This window comes from Cyprinus carpio, unplaced genomic scaffold (genome assembly GCF_018340385.1).
Source record: "Cyprinus carpio isolate SPL01 unplaced genomic scaffold, ASM1834038v1 S000006514, whole genome shotgun sequence".
Classification (NCBI taxonomy): domain Eukaryota; kingdom Metazoa; phylum Chordata; class Actinopteri; order Cypriniformes; family Cyprinidae; genus Cyprinus; species Cyprinus carpio.
Window position 1 is genome coordinate 302,696 of NW_024879182.1, and position 20,879 is coordinate 323,574.

General features: G+C 34.9%; 1 long non-coding RNA gene across 1 annotated transcript; it reads left to right on the plus strand.

Moving 5' to 3' along the window:
- The first annotated feature begins 11,907 nt into the window (after positions 1-11,907).
- LOC109058114 lies at positions 11,908-19,041 on the plus strand. Its single transcript, XR_006159386.1, has 3 exons — positions 11,908-11,949; positions 15,046-15,624; positions 18,961-19,041. It is a non-coding gene; the product is annotated as an uncharacterized LOC109058114 (long non-coding RNA).
- Positions 19,042-20,879: the final 1,838 nt, after the last annotated feature.

Genomic DNA, 20,879 nt, shown 5'->3' on the forward strand with positions numbered 1-20,879 from the left:
AGTAGTAGTTGATGTTTTTCACGTGGAGCTGTCTGTCTTGGTTGTAAATGAAACTAGAAGGAATAAAAAAAAGTGACACTTAATTGACATATTAATAATCATCAAAATACTTTAATTCTAAACAGCCGGAGGAAAAATAGAAATGCGAATTCAAGAGCTCTTAAAGAGAATTTTACAATCGCAATCTGCGAATGAAACGCAGCATCCACAGACTGAATGAACTCCGGCCGTTGCTTTACGTTGTTGACGGCTGTGTGGTAGAGCATTTTAAATGTTTATAACATAAAATATCAGATTACAATCCATCTGTCTCTAAAATTTAGAACTGATTCAGTGTTATTTTAAGTAATTTGAATTAGTGTTCTTTGTCAGCTGTACTGTGTGTGGACCGCGGAGCACGCAGGAGAATTACCATAAACAGGAGCTGTATATCTAAACCACAAGGAACATGGGGGAAAACACACATAGCTGGAGATCAATAAAAACAGGGAACACTATTTAAAACACTGAACTGGAAATGGGAAGACGAGGACAACACCTGGGCTTCAAAACAAAATACACGGGGAAACACCTGAAATGAATCAATGCGTGAGACGAAACTGGTCCACAGAGAAAACAAGGAGCAAAAAACACACACAAAACAATGGAAATTCTGACAAGTCTCTCATTAAAATAACATTATTAATGGTTATTTATTTCATGTGATCCATATCCTTTCAAAACAAGACTGGGACTCTGAAACTGAAAAAAAAAAAAACGAGCAATAAATATATATATAAAACTATATTCGTTTATATATTATATATATATATATATATAGATATCATATATATATAATATATCATTAGGGCTGTCAGTTTAATGGATTCACTTAATTAGTTATGAAAAGTGCTGTTTCTGTCCTGAACATCAATATGATGCAGGGCAACAACTCCATAAATGCAGTTATGCCCTAAAACGCAAGATATTGGGGTAAAGAGCAAATATTGCAGCGAGAGCAGTATCAGACGAGTGCTGTTTCTGTCCTGAACATCACAAGTTTAAATGTGATTTTATACAACAATTCAGTAAATAAGTTAATTGTTATATTTTAGACACAATATTATGTTTTTGCTCAGTTTTGCAGAGAACATATTACCTTTAAAGCCATAGCAGAATTGTTTCGCGTCTCCGGCAGCACAGAGTTGTTTAGTTTCTGAATGAATCCACCTTTGAACGAATCCTGTGAATCAATGGCTGTGTCCCAAAGTTGAGTGTATGGACTTTGAAGACCAGGCCTCCGAAGTGCAAAAGGGCCCCCCGAAGGTGTGAGATGCTCCGCCTTAATTTCCTGACAAGTAAACCTTTTTGTAACCTTTTTAAAAAAAATTTTCCCATGTTCTGACTTTAATTAATTTTGTAGATAACAAGTGCAGTTAGAAATTTTTATTTGATGTTTAGATAAGACAAATTATTTCAGGATATTTTTTTAATAAATAAAGTTTTTTATTTTAAACAGCATTTATTTTAAACAGATTGGTTCTGTAGGATTTTCCTAGACATTGTAGAACTTTGATTTTTGTTTCTTTAGACATGGACATAAACTATACAATCAATCACTCATCAATCCACAAGAACATCAATCCAGTCTAGTTTTATGTAGAAAATGACACTTTGGGAAAAGTGTCATAAGGCTATCAAAATACACATTTTTAAAAGAGATTTAAATGCATTACAATAAGTAAATAAGTTAGACCTTGTGCATTAAGGGTCAGGTTTGACAGACGTGTACTGTGGCTTTACACATGAAATTATACAGATTTAACATCTGTTATGGAGATTTTTCTCAAATGACTAATGTTAGATTAAATTTCATTCAAATTGGTTGAATTAACAATGTATGTAACGGATGAAATGATTAAATTTGAAATTTTCATTGAATTTCACAATTCTGAATAAAATTACAATAAATGAAGGAATCGTGTGTTTGAGAACATAGGTTCAAAACAAACAACTACATGATTATAAGTATTAGTCTTATTTGACAAAGGAAAGCGGGTTTCACTCTGATCCACCTATTATGAACCATGTAGCTTTAAAAGTAGTTTCAGGCTGTTGATCTTTTTCCCTCTGAAATGGGAAATGTTAATGCAAGTTACAACGTAGCATTATTACGGTTGGTCTATTGGAACACAGTATCAGAGACTAACGCGAAACAAACTGGCGACGGAAGGACTACTAATCCAGAAGAACGTGTGGGCAACATCTCCAAGGCTCTCAAGAGACCTTCGGGCAAAGCTATCAGTACGGTTAAAAGTTCTTAGGCACTTGTGTACAACATAGTGCTCGGTCAAATCAAGGGTCGCTCATATAATAGATTTTTCTTTAATCAATTAACCTTCAATTAATGATATCAAACTCAACATTTGGTGTGACGACTCATCCTTATGATTAAAGCAGCTTTTGAAACAACTGTGTTAAGTCCCTGTTACATATCAGATTCTTTTCCCTGTCTGTGTTGTCTATGTGGGCAGTTCATAGCTAGAAGAAACTGCAGTGTCTTCATGGTGAAAGACACTACACTGGCAACAGACCGAAGAGTACAAACAAAAAACTAAGTGGTTCAAAAAATTATTCTAACTTCAAAAGGATTATATATATAACACTATATGTAAGTGCCAAATTTTTTAATTCGTTTAAGGCCTGAACACGCAGTTGTTTTAGAACCAATCTATCTTTGTTAAATTCTTTCTTTAGATATAGTTCCGCATGGGTAAGAGAGGCAGATATGATGGCCGCAGTGGATTATTACAGTGAGATAAAGAAGATAGAACTTTTGCTAATTTTGTGTTGTTATAAGACCAAAATGCTAAATTACAAGAATGTCCCAACAGAGTGATGGTGGGGACGATTGCCGCCATCCCTACCCCACTCATGGATCAATCTTCACCTAAATAAATAACCCCATGAAGGCAATAGCTGAAAGGTGATCAGAACCCACATAGAACGGGGTGGCCACTCACTTAACATTGTTGGTGAGCACTTTTAAAATCAATGTAAAATGTCATATAATCTAAAATGAATTAATACTAGACATTCTATATATACAAAACTGCTTATTTAATCTTATTTACAGACGGATTATTTTTTTAATGTTTTTTCTTATTGCCTGGCACTTTTTGTCATGATTGTGTATGACCTAGAGGTTCACAATCCATCGGAGAATGGCACTGGACTGGGACACATCTAGTAGTCAGTGTTTTATAAAGCCGTAAACCAAAAAAAATAAAAAACAGTGTTTTGAGCTTTTTACCATTCTGCTATACATCTTGTCTTTTTACAACACTCTCAACCATGGTAAAATCACTGTAATGCATGGCCTCAATGTGATTTATTTTGCTTTATTTATCAATTCTGCTCAATATAATGACTGTAAAAGGTCTTATGGAGCAACTGAAACTAATTTGCAGCATCACTCAAAAACTGCACTGAACATCTTAAAATACTATTTAGACCTATAATATTTCATGATGTGGTGGTCACTCAACATATTACGACTTTCTCACTATACTCACGGTTGCACATCACACTGGGCTACATTTCCCATACACCACTTCACTAAATAACGTGCACACCTGTATCCAATTAGACATGCTACTTAAGAGACAGTAAGTTCCTGTTCTAGTTGCCAAGTATTGTTTGTGCATTTATCGTTTCCATAGACGATAACAACCTTACAGAGCCAACCCGAGTTCCCTAGCCTTGTCTTGATTTAATCCTTGTCTTTTTGTGTTCGGACCTTAGCCTTGTTTCCTGGATTCTCTCTCTCCCGCCTAGCCCTGTTTGTTTATTGTTTGCTCCTGTCAGGACCTTTGCTCTGTACCTGGATTACTCTCCTTGTCTTACCCTCCTGGATATCGTACCGCTGTCGGACTGATCTCCGCCTGTTTATTGGACTGCCTTTTGCCCTGTCTCCACACTACTCCTGTTCACCATGTTTGACTTCAGCCTATTTATGACCATTTCTTTTATTAAAGCTTGCAAGTGGATCTGCATGTCTCCCGTCTCTGTCATCTCATTACAATTTGTGAGTTTAGACGGTTTAGACATATGTATTATTTATGTATGTGTGAATGATGGTTATCATATAACAGCAACAGGATGTGGGTTTTTCTGCACCTTAGGTACAGTGCTATCTTTTCTCGGACTTCACTTTCCATTTTCTGTCGAGCATTTGTCTATGGTGAAGTAGAAAAACACAGTCAACACACCCTAAAAGACGACACAAGTTGAAACAAGGGTAAGCCTTTTAAAAAGATTAGTCACTGTTATTGAAACACAACTGTGTTAATAGAATATTGCATAGAATATTACTGAAGTGTGTTTATATAGACCAATTTATTTTTTCTCTTTCTTTCTTTCACTGTAACTTCCTGACAAGTAAACCATTTTGTAACCTTTTTTAATTGTACTCCAGTTCATTCTGACTTTAATTACATTTTGTAGTGTAATAAGTGCAGTCAGAAATATTTATCTGATGTTTAGATAAGACAAATTATTTCAGGATTTTTTTTTAATAAACAAAGTTTTTATTTTAAACAGATTTTTCTGTAAGATTTATGGTTAAAAGTTTTAGGCACTTGTGTAAAAATGCAGTCAAAAACTATGTCATAAATAGATTTTCTTTATCAATTAACTTCAATTAACTAAATCAAATCAACATTTGGTGTGACCATGCTTTATGATGAAAGCGGCTTTTGCCCTCGGTGCACTTGCGCAGAGTTATTCAGGTAGCTTTGCACGAAGGTCTCTTGAAGCATCTTGGAGATGTTGCCACAGTTCTTCTGGATTTAGTCTGTCTCCGTTTGTTCTGTTTCTTCATGTCATTCCAGACAGACTGATGATGATCAGATCAGATATCTGTGTGGAGCAAACGAAAATCTCACTGGATTATTACAATTAATGGAAAAATGAATCTTTGGAAATGTGAACTGATATTTCCTACTGACACACTACAGCAAAAGATACAATAGCTGATTTAAAACAATTTTTAGCTGGTAAAAATACTAGTGTTCTAATAAATTTGGCCACCACTGTATGTAATCATCCATAAAAAAAAGTAACTGTAGTCTAATTACGAGTATTTTAAAATGTAATTTACTCTAATGACACAGTACTTAATTTTTGAAATCTGATTACGGAATCCAGATTACATAAAATCAGTTACTACATCGATAAATTATCGATAACGACTGATATGAACTTTTTTTTTTGTGATGAAAGACACTACAACACAACAGACATAACATTACTGTGTGTCTATGTGGGCAGTTCATATCTAGAAGAAACTGCAGTGTCTTCATGGTGAAAGACACTACACTGCAACAGACAGAAGAGTAAAAAAAAAAAAAAAAAAAAAAAAACAGGTTAAAAAAATTATTTAAAGATTTATATATGTAAACTATATGTGATGTCCAAATGTTTAATTAGTAAGTCCCTGTAAAAATCAGTGGTTTAAAACACAATCTTTGTTAATTCTTCTTTAGATATATGTTCAGCATGTGCAGGATGATGATGCATCAGTGTTATTATAGGAGATAAAGAGAAACATTTGCTAATTTTGTTGTTATAGAACAAAATGCTAAATTACAAAATGTACAAGTGATTGGGTAAGATGGCCCCTACCTCATGGAAATACCAAATAATAACCCCATGAAGGCAATAGCTGAAGGTGATCAGAAGTAGAACGGGCATCACTTTATTGTTGGTGAGCACTTTTAAAATCAATGTAAATGTCATATAATCTAAATTAATTAATTAATAGACATTCTATATATACAACTGCTTATTTTTATCTCATTACGGACTGAATTTTTTTATTGCCTGGCACTTTTTGTCATGATTGTGTATGACGCTAGAGCAGGGGTCGGCAACCTTTTCGACATGACATCCCATTTTTAATTTTTCTGGTTAACCACTGTGCCAACACCTGGTTAACGCACCCCCCTCCCCCGCTTTGTACAGTACATACACATTTTTAAATGATACGATTAAAAAAAAACTAAAAAAAAACATTGATTTTCGTGTAAAATGTTTCAGAAGATTTTTTCATAAATAGTTTTTTTTAACTTTTCAAAAGTTTCTTGAATAACAGATATACCGTGTGACCATACTGAACATCACTGAATGTGTGTGTGACAAGGTCAATGCATTAAAACCGTTCAGTTTAATCACCGTTCTACATTAATGCACTGCTTTAATTGATGTGCGTCCACACACACACACACCACTGGCACACAGATCTGAGATCGCGCTGTGCAAAAAGTAACATTCAAGCTCATAAACTTGTTGTCAGCACTGTCACGCAACTTTTATTAATTGATACTGAATCGCTACATTATATTTCTCAGCAAGGGAGGGGGGTAAAATCGTTGTAGAGAAAGACATACGCAGGCAATTTATACATCTCTCTCTCTCTCTCTCTAAAAATGGCCATGAAAGTGAAAAGTCAAAAACACAAAAAATGGCCATAAAAAAGTGAAATGTCGTGACATTTTTCAAGTATGGTAACCCATACTCGAAATTGGTGCTCTGCATTTAACCCATCCAAGTGCACACTTGCACACACACAGCAGTGAGCACACCGACACAACCGTGAACACACACCCGGAGCAGTGGGCAGCTATATCCAGCGCCCGGGGGCATCTGGGGGTTCAGTGCCTTGCTCAAGGGCACTTCAGCCATGAGTATTGAGGGTGGAAGAGAGTGCTGTTCATTCACTCCTACACCTACAACTCCTGCCAGCACCGAGACTCAAACCTGCCACCTTCTGGTTACAAGTTCAATTCTCTAACCATTAGACCACAGCTGCCCCCCTGCCATATTTGAGAAAAAAAAAATTCTATTAGTTACCATCACTGGATATAGCTGTCGGTCATTTAACATTTCTATCGTAAATGTATCATTAAAAGTTGACTAATATTAAATGATTTGCAGCTTCATCTTACCTCACTCTCTTTAACGTTAAACTTAAGCTTTGCGCTCTGCTTCTGTCACCAGTAAACCCCGCCTACTTTGATTTGATTGGCCATCACAGTCATGTTGACATTGATGAGTGCTGTTAGACTGCTGAGGCTTTGATCTGAAGTGCCAGTATGTGCAGCGGTCACGCACGCATCCATAGACTAGCACAAGTTAATTCTCATACTTTAATAGTATTTATATAATTTATTAGAAAAGCAAATTTAACAACAAATAAAAATATTTAAACAACCTTCTTACAAAAATATTAAATAACATAAATCTTAATAAAATAAACAAAAATACCAAAAACATAAACTGTGTATATTTTTTTTACTTATATTTTTTTAAATAAATAAATAGATTAAATAACATAACAAATTGTGCCATTTTGTGTGCGACCGTCAGTGGCGGAGCCAGGGTGTTTTCATAGGGGTGGCCAGGGAGGGGCCAGCAAACAGTCTGGGGTGCCACAGAAGTCATAATTATTTCAATATAAAAATGTGTTTGACTATAATGTACTAGACTGTTTTAGTGCCTAAAACACAACAGAGTACAATTATTTTCTACTTAACTGTAATTAAAATATTTGTGAATTAGAGCAAGTAATACTGAGTGAATATGACAGTTTTTGTATTATTCCTCAACTCCAGGTATTTTAATAAAGGGGATCACTATAGCTTTAGTTCACATATTTCCATACCGTTGAAGATTGTGCACTGTGAACACAGTAAAACAGCTGATGGGACAGGAAAGTGTTTTACTGTCATATAGTCTAACAACATCTCATCAGACCGAAGCTCATTTGGCTGCTGTATTTTTTCCGCGCTAGTTTGACTCGCGCCTGACGCTGAGGTGAAGCTGAAGTGCGCAATTCCTCATACACACACACGACGTTGTCGTAAAGAGATATGGCGGTTCTGCATCTTAATAAATGCATTTATTGTCAAGAAAAAAATAGACAAAACTGCAGTTTTGAGTGCGGTGGCCAAGCTTTCGTCAGTGGTTGCTACGGCCACCCCTGGCGACTGTTTGTGTTGTGATTGTGAATAGCATCACACCACTGCGCAGCCGCAGACCGATCGGTGTGTAATGTCATACCACCATGTCCCCAAATGCTATTCTTTGTTTATATATAACACACACCATCCCCAATTGACCCACACACTGCTAAATACGTTTAGTTATGCAGAAATTATTAATATAATTAAGTATTGATACTTTACAGAAAATATCGTTACCACAATAGTAGCTTCTGAGTATCGATACTGCAGCATCGATGTGCACATCCATAGTTGCCATAGCCAATACTTAAGGAGCCAACTCGAGTTTCCTAGCCTTCTCTTGATTCAACCCTTGTCTTTTTTTGTGTTCGGACCTTAGCCTTGTTTCCTGGATTCTCTCTCTCCCGCCTAGCCCTGTTTGTTTATCTTTTGCTCCTGTCAGGACCTTTTTTCTTTACCTGGATTACTCTCTTGTCTTACCCTCCTGGATATCGTACGCTGTCGACTGATCTCCGCCTGTTTATTGGACTGCCTTTGCCCTGTCTCCAATACTCCTGTTCACCATTGTTTGACTTCAGCCTATTTATGACCATTTCTTTTATTAAAGCTTGAAAGTGGATCTGTATGTCTCCCGTCTCTGTAGTCTCGTTACAATTTGTGAGTTTAGACTGTCAATTTTATTATTTATATACAGTAGGTGGACAACCAAAATGGGTAATACCGCTGGGTGAACCGCCGCCACAGGACCAAGGGGTTAACTGCAAGTCAATCACGTTTTAAAGTTTTTCACGAAACTATCGCCAGGTGGCGCAAAGGGACGGGTTGCAAGCTGACTATAATTGTAAAATTTTGGTTTGTAAACGGAGATGAAACAACGAAGTAAAAAAACAATTACATTAATATAACATTGTAACATAATTAAAAACCATTAGAAAATTTACAGTGAGTTAATTTCAAAACATGGGATAGTCTTAGGCTACAGTCTACGCATCAGAAATTAAAAGACCTTTACACAAAGGCTCTTACTGCATGCTATTGTAGTTAAACTGTCATCTGTGGACAATTAAAAAATGTTTGATATAAAGGTTGCTGTCCCATTTTATACAGGAATTGTTATTATTAAAGGGTTACTCCACCGAAAAATGAAAATTTTGTCATTAATCATTTACCCCCATGTCGTTCCAAACCCGTAAAAGCTTCGTTCGTCTTCAGAACACAATTTAAGATATTTTGGCTGAAAACCGGTAGCCTTGAGACTGTCCCATAGACTGCCAAATAAATAACAGTGTCAAGGTCCAGAAAAGTATGAAAAGCATCATCAGAATAGTCTATCTGCCATCAGTGATTCAACCATAACGTTATGAAGCGACGAGAATACTTTTTGTACACGAATTGGACAGTGTCTGATGAGGTTTTCAAACTTGCAGAGCAGGTTTAGGCAAAGTATCTGTTTTAGGTTTTAGGTCAAATGCTTCGTTTGGTTTGGCTTTTGCAATTTTTGCAACAGCATAGCCCTACAAAGTATTACAATATTATATGGTTTTGTTTTTTCTCAGGAGAGATGTGGCGCTTATGAGAGAGAGAGACAAAGAAACTGGAGAAAGAAATGCGTGTCTGCCAGAGAGACAAAAACTTGGCAACGCTGCAGTCGTTTTGGCAATACAAATGTAAAAATATATTGCAGTAATAAGAAACTGTCCCGAGACATCATGTAGGCCTAATTATTTTTAGTTTTATTATTGGGCAATTCCAGCATTACTGATGTGATATTCGCAGTCAAAACCTGAAATATAAATTCCCACAGAAAGTATTCATTAACAATATATTGAACCATCTCTTTATGTTTTTCTAAATCCCAAAACAGAGTCCAGACATCAGAAAAGTATCTGTCTATGAACATGTTTTATAGGCTATTTTAGATTTGGAAAATACATTGGAAAAAGTTTTTGGGAGACAACATATTTTGTAGACTTTCTGTGATTTACAATGCACAAACCAGAAGCAACAATATCTGCAGAATGGAGAAGGGTAGAACATTCTCAAAACATAAAATATCAATTTTATTTCAATTTTCATTTTTGTTTCAGAGGAAAAATCAATGTTAAGGCATCTCTCCATTACGGACCGTTCTGAAAGTAGAATTTATGCAAACACTTATAAAATGCTTTAAAAACTTTAACAGAGATGTCTAGAGGGTATTTAATAGGTCTGCCCCCCACATAAGATTTTTCTAGTTACTAGCACGTTTATATTAAATTTACATCTATAATCCATAATGAGCCTTAATATATTCCGCGCTCAAGCACACACATTAAGTTTGCCACAAAGTACAGGCAGAAGTAGCTCAATAATTGTGAAAAAGGAGACATTTTAATTATTTATTAAAAAACTAATGTTTTCTTGTCGGCTGCAAGATGAAATTCACGGTGCTGACTCTCATCTCCACAGGATGCGCATAATCAAGGAGTATTTGCTTTCGTTTTGAATTGGTTTGATTAAAAGAAGACATTTCAATCTTTCTGTAGATATATTTTTCATGTATGTAAGGCACCCCAATTTTAAGTTATTTCATTATCAGCAAAAAATAAACAAATAAATGATCGCGAGGGCGCCTCCCTGTCATGCATGCACATTAATAATTTTCCGCACAAAAACACTTAATTAAATTTCTTTTAGGTTACATTATGGGATCCGCATTAAAAATAAATCTTCACAAGTCTTCAACTGAGACAGATGAAGTTATAACCTGTAAATTAAAGGCTATTTGACATTTTAAAATGATCTAACAGCTGATGCCGCTCCAATTTGTTGATTTTGATTGTTTTAATAAATCTCTTTTACATTAAATAATAAAGATACAAAGCAGGTTAAGTAAGATATTATTGTACAAATAATTATAAAATGCTATAGACTGCGAATAAGATGGCAGTTTCATATTTTGCATATGCATTACAAAGTTCATTATTTTTACGTGCAATGATGCAAAATAAAACCAATAAATATTTGTAATAAAGAAAAATATGTAGACAAATAAGAATAAATGTTGTGCGTCGCATCATGCGCGCTGCACAAATCTTGCATTTTGATATTTTAAGGAATAGAAATCACTACTGCATTTAAATGCGGTTGCGGTATTTATTTATTTCCTTTTTACTTAAATTGTATGAAAGCAAGTAAATGTGGCTCCCTTTAAAATCACTGAAGTTGTCAATTAATGAAGCTCTTTTTTTACATTGTGTGCACTTTGTTGATTATAATGAGAGAACTTGAGTTTAAACGTGAGAACATTTTATTAATCCGTCAATTCTTTTCTGTTTCAATGATTTAGCTCAATCGTGGCCAGGTTAAATTTATCGTTTCTTGTTTTAGTTTGGCCTAAAAAATGGGAGCGAAATTCAGTGCCTCATGTTTTACTAAAATAATGAAAATAATTTATAAAACATGCAACAATTTCTTAATCAGTGTACAGACAGATACCTTTTGTCAAAATAAATGACAGGTAATGAATAACAAAGTATGTGCATGTTTTATACTTTCTAAGAAACGAACATAACTTCATAATTAGGCTACTAAATTCATCTGTGAATATTACATATTTTAACTACAGTGTTTTTCTTTCATTTTACCTGACTGCAGCCGTCAAATGTAACACACCAGCAAGGCAAAGCTGATGGCTATTTGCAAAAATGTGCTTTGCATTTGTTTGATAAATTGTGGTTAAAGCGCCACTCAGTGGTCAAAAGCAGCAAATTCACTTTGCAGACGCGGCGGCGGCGCTCACAGCGGTAGAAAGCACACTCTGGTTGGCCACCTACTGTATGTGTGAACGATGGTTATCATATTACAGCAACAGGATGTGGGTTTTTCTGCACCTTAGGTACAGTGCTATCTTTTCTCGGACTTTACAGTCAACACACCCTAAAAGACGAGACAAGTTGAAACAGTGGTAAGCCTTTTAAAAAGATTAGTCACTGTTATTAAAACACAATTGTGTTAATAGAATATTGCATAGAATATTACTGAAGTGTGTTTATATAGACCAATTTATTTTTCTCTTTTTTTTTCACTGTAACTTCCTGACAAGTAAACCATTTTGTAACCTTTTTTTAATTTTACTCCAGTTCATTCTGACTTTAATTACATTTTGTAGTGTAACAAGTACAGTTAGAAATATTTATTTGGTGTTTAGATAAAAATAAAAAGACCTGAAATAATTTGTCTTATTTTTTTTTTTAAACAGCATTTATTTTTTAACATATTTTTATGTATGATTTTCTAGAACTGTAGAACCTAAATTTTTAAAGAGATTTAAACGCATTACAATAAGTAAATAAGTTAGAGCTTGTGCATTAAAGGTCAGGTTTGGCATATGTGAACTGTGGCTTTACACATGAAATTATACAGAATTTTAACATCTGTTAGTCAGATTTGTCTCAAATTACTATTGTTAGACTAAAATTTAATTCAAATGTTGATTAAAAATGTATGTAATGGATGACAATGATTAATAATTTGAAATTTCATTGAATTTCACAATTCTGAAATAAAATTACAAATAAATGAAGGAATGTGTGTTTGTAGAACATAGGTTCAAAAACTAAACAATCTACATTATTATAATTATTCTATATTTGAAAACGGAAAGAGGGTTTCACTCTGCTCCACCTATTAATGAACCATTGTAGCATGAAAAATAGTTTCAGGCTGTTGATCTTCTTTTTCATCTGAAAGGAAAAGTTAATGCAAGTTAAATTAGTATATTATATTTGGAAACATTACAGAGTAACTGGAGTTAGTAAGTTTAAATAAGAAGTTACTGAACAGATGCAATATGGTTTTTGTTTGAAAAATATTAAGTTATGACTGTTTTATAAGCTTACATTCCACAGGGTCAAAAGTGACCCAAAAAATGTGCAATATGTATACAGTATTTTAATTAGCATTAGATGGTTAAAATGTAGCTGCAAACAGCAATGAAAGGCCCAAACCCTGTTAGCACCAACACCCCAGTGACATCAGGAAAACAGTGAACAGCGAGGACATGCATTTAACAATTTAACACTGACAGTCTGGTTGTTGAGCTGAGCAATGAAAGGGTTACTCCAGAATAGCCAGAGTGTGAAACAGATACACACATCCACACACAAGGAGGGATCAAAGGTTACATTTGAGACTGTTACTAGTAAGTTGAGCCTGAAGACTAAACTAAGGTCATAGAAAGACACAGCTCTGAACAAGAAATCTAAAAAATAAATAAATAAAAACAAAGATACTCTCTCTCTCGCTCTCTCTTTCTCTCTCTCTCTCTCTCTCTCTCTCTATATATATATCCAAATGCAGCCCTAAAAAGCAATCTTTTGAAATATTTATTAATAGGGCTATACAGCTATTTAGCAGTTAAAGGATTAGTTCACCCCAAAATAAAAATTCTGTCATTAATTACTCACACTCATGCCGTTCCAAACCCGTAAGACCTTTGTTCATCTTCGGAACACAAATTAAGATATTTTTGATGAAATACAAGAGCTTTCTGACCCTCCCATAGACAGCAACGTAACTGTAATGTTCCCAGGTCCAGAAACGTAGTAAGGACATCGAATGAGCTGTGAGTTTAACCTGCTTATTTTATGACTCCTCCCTATCCAGTTTGTTGAATACATTTTGATCTTGCATTGATGTAACTTTTGTAGCATTTTTGCACTTTCACAGTCAGTTTAAGATAATAAAACTATACAGCAGCCTATTTTATTATTGTGCGTATCAGACAGTTTACAAAATTAAATGATTGGGACACTGTTTGTCTTTGAAATGGCTTGGAAGAGTGTCCCAATAAACCTGAATTCACCCTACTCTTTGAAATCATGATTGAATTACAGTGTGGTGTTTTAAACTCAATATATTTATATATATTTTTTTATAACTGCATTATAATTCCTCATTAAAAATTATTGAGTTCTTTGTAATGTTAATTGTAAAACAAAATGAATAAAAAAGTTGAAAGTAGTTTCAATGTAGATTACTTTTTCAGAAGGGTAGCTTGAATGTAGCTTAATTTCCTTAATACTTTAATTTACGAGTAGCTTGTAGCTGGTCAAGCTACAGTTTCAGAGTAGTTTCCCCAACACTGGCAGTTGTGAAATAATTATATGAAGCTATATTGACAGTAAAGTAGATTCTGTTTCTGTGTATATATTTTTTATTCAAACTGACTGCTTAAAAGCTGATTAGGCTTAAAAGATATTTTATCCTTCTTATCTAGTGGACAACCTTAGTATTACAGCCTTCATCTGTCAGCTAAAATGTCTGATAGTTTTTAATTTATTGTTAGGCCCCAGAGCATCATAAATTCATGACTTTCCTCAAAAATGGCTTGTCCTCCGTATGTAAAAGGTTTTAAGGAGTTTGAACTACACTTTAAAAATAGACTATATGACAATTCTTGTTTCCTTTTTTGACATTACTTGCATTTTGAAAATAACACACTTCCTGCTACCAGTTGGTGGTGCTATAAATTTGACTTATAATAGTCACATCTATGTGGTCGGCCTCATACAATGAACAACCTGCCGAAGTTTGATCAAAATCAGACAATGTTTGCTGAAGTTGCAACACACTTCCGGTTTTCTTTGTCGCCTCACCACCACCAAACCATTCGAGATATCAAAACTCCCTGTGCAATTTTGCATTCTCATTGTCTTGAGAGCATATGTGTTTTTCAAACAATCCAACATTGCCAACTTCCCGTTGGGTGGAGCACTGACTGTCAGCACGAAAGTTCTTCAGGCTGATGAGATCTGTATGTGTATGAATTTTAGTTACTATAAGTGAGACGCTGTGTGCTACAGAGCTTGTTGAAAAGTGCCTTATTCAAAGGAAAAAATCACAACGTCCCCTAGTGGCACAAACACAAACATAAAGGCATGCATCTAAATTTGTTGTTGTTCTGCAATGTGTTTATTATTTGTTTATTAAAAACAAATTATGTAATAATAATTATTCATTCTACTCATATGAAAAGTAATTCTTATTTTCTTCATTGTAGGGGGATCTGTGCACCATACAAAGATCTTGTGTGTTGGACTACAGCAAAAAAACATCATCAAACTTCCCTCAGAAGATGGCTAGTCTTTTGTTAAAGGAATGTCTTGCATTTCTGAAACGGAGTCATGTTTTCATCCAATTTCCATTGAGTGCTTTACTATTTGGATTAGAGGAGATCGTTGAAATCCACTTTACATGCCCGTGCAATGTTAAGATGAATTATTATTTAGTGCTGACAATGTTCTTGGGACCTTTTTTGTTTATTTTTGCTTTAATGTTCTTGTTTTATCGGCCTTTTAAACATGGGTATTTGCATTGTGCTAAGAAAGCAAATGGAGAAACTTTAAATGAAAGTCAGCAGAGCTGTCCTAAATCTCTTGGATATTGTCTGATTGCACCTGTAATGTGGGTCATCATCTTGTTTCTTGATGGAGATTACTTTGTTTGTTATCGTACAGACTGGAATGGACATTATGTTTTTGATGAGAAGCTCAACAGGTCTTGGTGTAAACCTACTGAGGGGATGCGAACTGAGATAGAGCTACGCAGTTTGACTAACCATAATCTTCATTATTCTCGGGTAAATATCATATCTACCATGTGAGCTTGTTCTGTTACTGTAATATCATAAAGGAATGTTAAATTAGTTCCCTCTTGACCTCACAATATATCAGAGAGGGAAAATAGTAGTTTTATTTCAGTAGCATATTTTATGTGAGAAAAATATATTTGTAGACATATGTGTACGTTTCATATGTGTCAATTATGTGAAATATGCAAAAAATGAGAAAGAAGAATAATACACAAACTTAACCCTTTAATACGTACGATCACACCGGTGTGATCAATCTAGGCTCGTCCCTGAGGCGTACGATCACACCAGTGTGATTAGAACGCTCATTGCATCACGTGTTCAACTGAGCCAGATCAGACATGCTGAGCGCTTGTCATAATATTACAACTATTCAGTGTTTTCAACCACACGTTTATATTAGGTTTCATACATTTAAATACTCATAAGTACTAGCAAAACAATACATTTATAGTTTGTAAAATACACACCAATGTCAATGGAAATGGCAATAATAATTTTAACAAATATAATCTGACGACATGTTTTATTGATATTTTATTGATATCATATACACATTGAGCAGGTAATTATAAAGTTAACTCTACTCTTCTCCCAGTTTACCAGAGACTGACTTTAGGCCCAATCCCAATTCTATTTTATAACCCTTCACCTATCCCCCTAAGAATTGGGACACCACTACTATACCGTTACACGTCATCATATGTCATCTAGCTCGTACAATACACACACCTATACTGGTGTGCATTAGAGCCTATAATTACAGTTCTATATTAATGCGCTGCTTACTGACACACACACACACACACACACACACACATACATACACGTATCAGAGATCATGCAGCATCCAGGACAAAAGAAACTTGTCAATGCCGCCTCGCGACTTTTATTAATAACAGTTTAAATACTTAATCTCTACATTATACTTTCCAGCAACGAGAGGACAAAATCGCTGTTTTTTTAAGTAAACTCACTCATTGTAAAGAGAGGCGCATACACACAACTTTCATCTCTCTCTCCAAATTGGCCAAATTGGCAGATTTTTTTTCAGCAATTTCGAATTATTGATGTAACATAAAACAAATGATTTATTTTCATTAAAATCTTTATAAATGCCAATAATGCTTACATTTATGGATCTTCTTGTTCGCTCAGGCAGCCATGTTGCCGCTGTAGCTGGTTTACGCTGAGATAATTCACACCCCTTCGTTTGGAGTGTGTTCCCGAAAAATCTTCATTTGAAGGGCTATCTGGCCCTTGCCCTTACCTCTACCCCTCCAACCAAAAGAGAATCGAGACACCCCTTCACGTGAATGCGCCAAAACAGAGGGGTAGGTTTACGTGTAGGGGTAAGGGGTAGAATGGGACTTGGCCTTAATGTCTTTTTGGGGAGGAGAGGATGAATTTACGTGTTGTTAATCCCACAGCTCGGAATCAGCTAAAATGGTGGCGCACATCACCCGGCATAGATCAGCTAACATGCTCATTATAAAAGGGTTTAAACTACCAAATACGTTTACTTGCACATATTTGACAAAAATGGAATATCAGATATTTTATAATATAGTGAAAATGTTTGTGATTATTTTTAATAAAAATTGAAAAACGAAGTAAAACCGATACATGTGTCATAAAGCTCTATTGTGGCTGCGGTGTGTCACATGACAAGCATAGCACATTGCCATGGAAACAATAAGGCGATACATTCGGAAAAAACGGTCACCTAAAAAAACTTACGCTGGGGGCTCAGCTAGAATATTTTTAAACTCACATTGTAAAGGGTAAAAGAACAACAGAACAAAGATACAAAGTAAACAAACAGTGCTTTCAGTTTTTCAGTAGTATTAAGGTAGAAATATAATGTATAATTTTATCTTAACCTTATTAAAGCTAAAGAAGTTATTTTTTCCCCTTATAATAACATGAAGGACATCAGCAGGTATATTAAGTTTCTGTTACTTTACGACCAAATGCATGGACTGACACACATCAGATTTTCTCGCAACTATGTACTTTTTCTTTTATCTCAGTAAAAATTGTTGTTTTTGTGTGTGTGTCCAGTATGTTAAAGTGCAAAAAAGACGCTCTGTTGCTTGTAAATGGTTTAAAATCATTGGTATGCTTAAACCTAAGACCTAATCCAAGCTCATAAATGAGCTTTGCTGGCTTTTAAAAGATGGTGGTCACGTTATAAGTCTGTTTTCTAGTTCTAAATAACGAGCAGGTTTTTATACCAAGTAGCTGAAAAGCATGAACTTCCTCACAATATAGAGCTAAATAGAACATTGCACCAATTTCGCAATCGGTTGTTATTTTGCGCTGAGGCCAGGGTAGACAAAGCTCCTGGTCCTCAGTCTAAACAATGAAATGATTCTCTTTTTCAGTATACATTTTTTCTTGTTCTTATTGATCAATTAAACCCACAAACAAACCTCAACCAACTCAACATGAGCTTGCAGCTATGTGGATTTCACAAATATAAATACACAAAATAAATTTGTAGGACCTTATGATCCATTTTTTCCAAAATAATTTTTTTTTATAACCCGGATTCCATTTTTTCAGTTTAATTTTAATAATTGAATTAAATTTCTGTATTTTAAAAAAGCATGTCTAATTAATTGAAATCAATTAAATTTTTATGGCCCTGTGAAATACTTTTTATTTTTTCAAAATCCGGTTTTTATTTTCCTCAATTCTGTCTTCCGCTTTAATGTTAGTTTCCATTTTAATGCTTGAATTAAATTTTAATAGTCAGAAATAATGTCAAAAAGCATCAATTAAAACTTTAACAATAAAAATAATATATATTTTTTTTTTTCAGAAATGGTGTAGTTTTATTTAATACAATTATCAAAATGGTGCTGATTAGAAGGTATTAAACATTATTAATCAAATTAATCTTTTAAAATGTAATCAAATAAAGATTAAACTCTTTTTATATTTATGTTTGTTCATGTCCTCATATAGTGAGAAGGCAGAGTAGAAGCTGTAAACACAAGAGCATCATGCATGCTTGAGTAAGCCTGTGTGATAGTTTATTCACAGAGAGATGCAGAACATACAGACTTTTAATATTGCAAACCTTTTTTGTTTTGTATTCATAGATACTAGTCCATATTGCAATTTGATTAAGTGCACTGCACCAGTTTATTCATCCTAAAACTGCCAAATTCCGTCACATTCTGCGTAACATAATAAATTCCATTTTTATTACTGGATTCTGTGATTTTGTCCAGAAAACCATAGGGCCATACATTTAACTGATAGTATTATAACCCTTGATTTTTTCTTAATGTATTGTTTCTCTCTCTTTCTCAGTATATAGGTTACATCTTGATGAGTGTCCTCGGTAGTTTTCTGGTAACCACAGTGGGTCTTTATGACTGCTGCATAACTGGAAAATGTGACCCCAACCCAAATATTAAAAAAATAACGACTAACAAATAAACAGAACCAGAGAAATCGAATCAGACACAGAGTGGTAATGAAACAGTGAGTCCAAGCCCTGAGAATAGCCCTCCGGAACAGAACGTGATCCCAATGTTGGCCTTAAGCTCTGACCAATCCCAGAAGCCCAGCATCCCTAGCAACGTCCCTGATCCTGAGACAGAGAATAGACAAGGTGAAGGACCAACTGAACCAACAGGTGAAACATCGACTGAACCAACAGGTGAAACACCGACTGAACCAACAGGTGAAACATCGACTGAACCAACAGGTGAAACATCGACTGAACCAGCAGAGACTGACCAATTAATCAAAAACAAAAAAAAAAGTCCATAAAATTCCTGCCAGTGTCTTTCTGTCTTCGCAGCACAGATATTCTATTTAGAAATTAAAGGGACAAATTAAAGTCTTATGGTAAAAACTTTTGATATCATTGCCTTAATAACATAATGTTATGTGTGTTGGTTATGTGTGTTGGTAATAATATATTTCTCCTATATACATTTTATGCTATTTCTGAGTGTCATACATACGTGCACATACACATATACATATATATATTAGTGATGTCAACGTTAACGCATGCAATTAATTTTACAATCCTTAACGCATTGAAATAATTTAACGCAGTTAACGCAAAATTACTGAAGCACAATTTCTATTCTAACCCTTTAACCCAATTTTGCTTCTCTGCTTGCAATAGGATAATTTTAAGCCACAAACTCCGGGAAATTTTCCAGTCCAGTGATCCAGTAAGCGAATGCATAATCCTTTCTAGTGTGTTTCACTTTTAAACACAAGCTCTGTCATATTCTGTGATTGTCTCAGAAGAGCGTGAGGCCTCGCACGTCGCGCTGTGTGAAGTACAGACTGAACGGATTGTCAGCACCGCTGTATGGCCAGATGAGACGTAAACTACGCTAGCCGAGAGAGCTCAACGCGCTGCAATTTAAGAAAACACATGCAAATTGAAAAAACACCAGCAAATGAAGAAAACATCTTCATCAGTTTGACAACACAAGTGTTGCAAATCCTCACAACACATGCAAATTAAGAAACGCGCTGCAAATCCTCACAACTATGGCAAGCCAAAAGGTTCAGAATTACGCCTAGATTAAACGCGTTTACATATAAATGCATTTTTTTACGGCGTTTAAAACGGTATTAGCGGTGTCAAATACGCTGTCCTGATAGCAGACGCCCTAAAAAAATGCACGTAAACTGTAAAAAACGGTGTTTTAGTGTTTGTAAAAAGCGCCGCTTTTGACGCTGTAAAAAGCGCTGTTTTGGTTGCACAGAGCGCGCGTTATTTACGCCGTTTTGCTAATAGTATAATGATCCAATCAATGATGACCTGACTCAGGCCAGACCAGTTTACATCCGAGTTTGATTGTCATTTTAAAACCTGTTAGCCTGCACCCAAACACCAGCATCCTCAACTCGCCTTGTTTGCACGTGTCAATATTTACGAATAGATTAAATGAAACGGGACAAATTTAATCTTGACAAACTATATATCATTATAAAGATCTAAGCCTCAAGCATCGATGACAGATCACTGTTTTTCAATGGAAAGCTTATAAAGAATCTATTTGCTAAATTTGTGTAAGCAGTACACATCAAAACATGAAGAATGCAAATGCAGTACATACCAGATTCGTCGTAATAACAAGTCAACAGCTGTAAATCCTGCTTTAGTTAGAAAGGTAAGGGTCCACTGAACGAAGTCTCATGGAGCACGTTTAGTCCAACGAAGCAATAACATATAAATAAAAATGAAAATTCCTTTG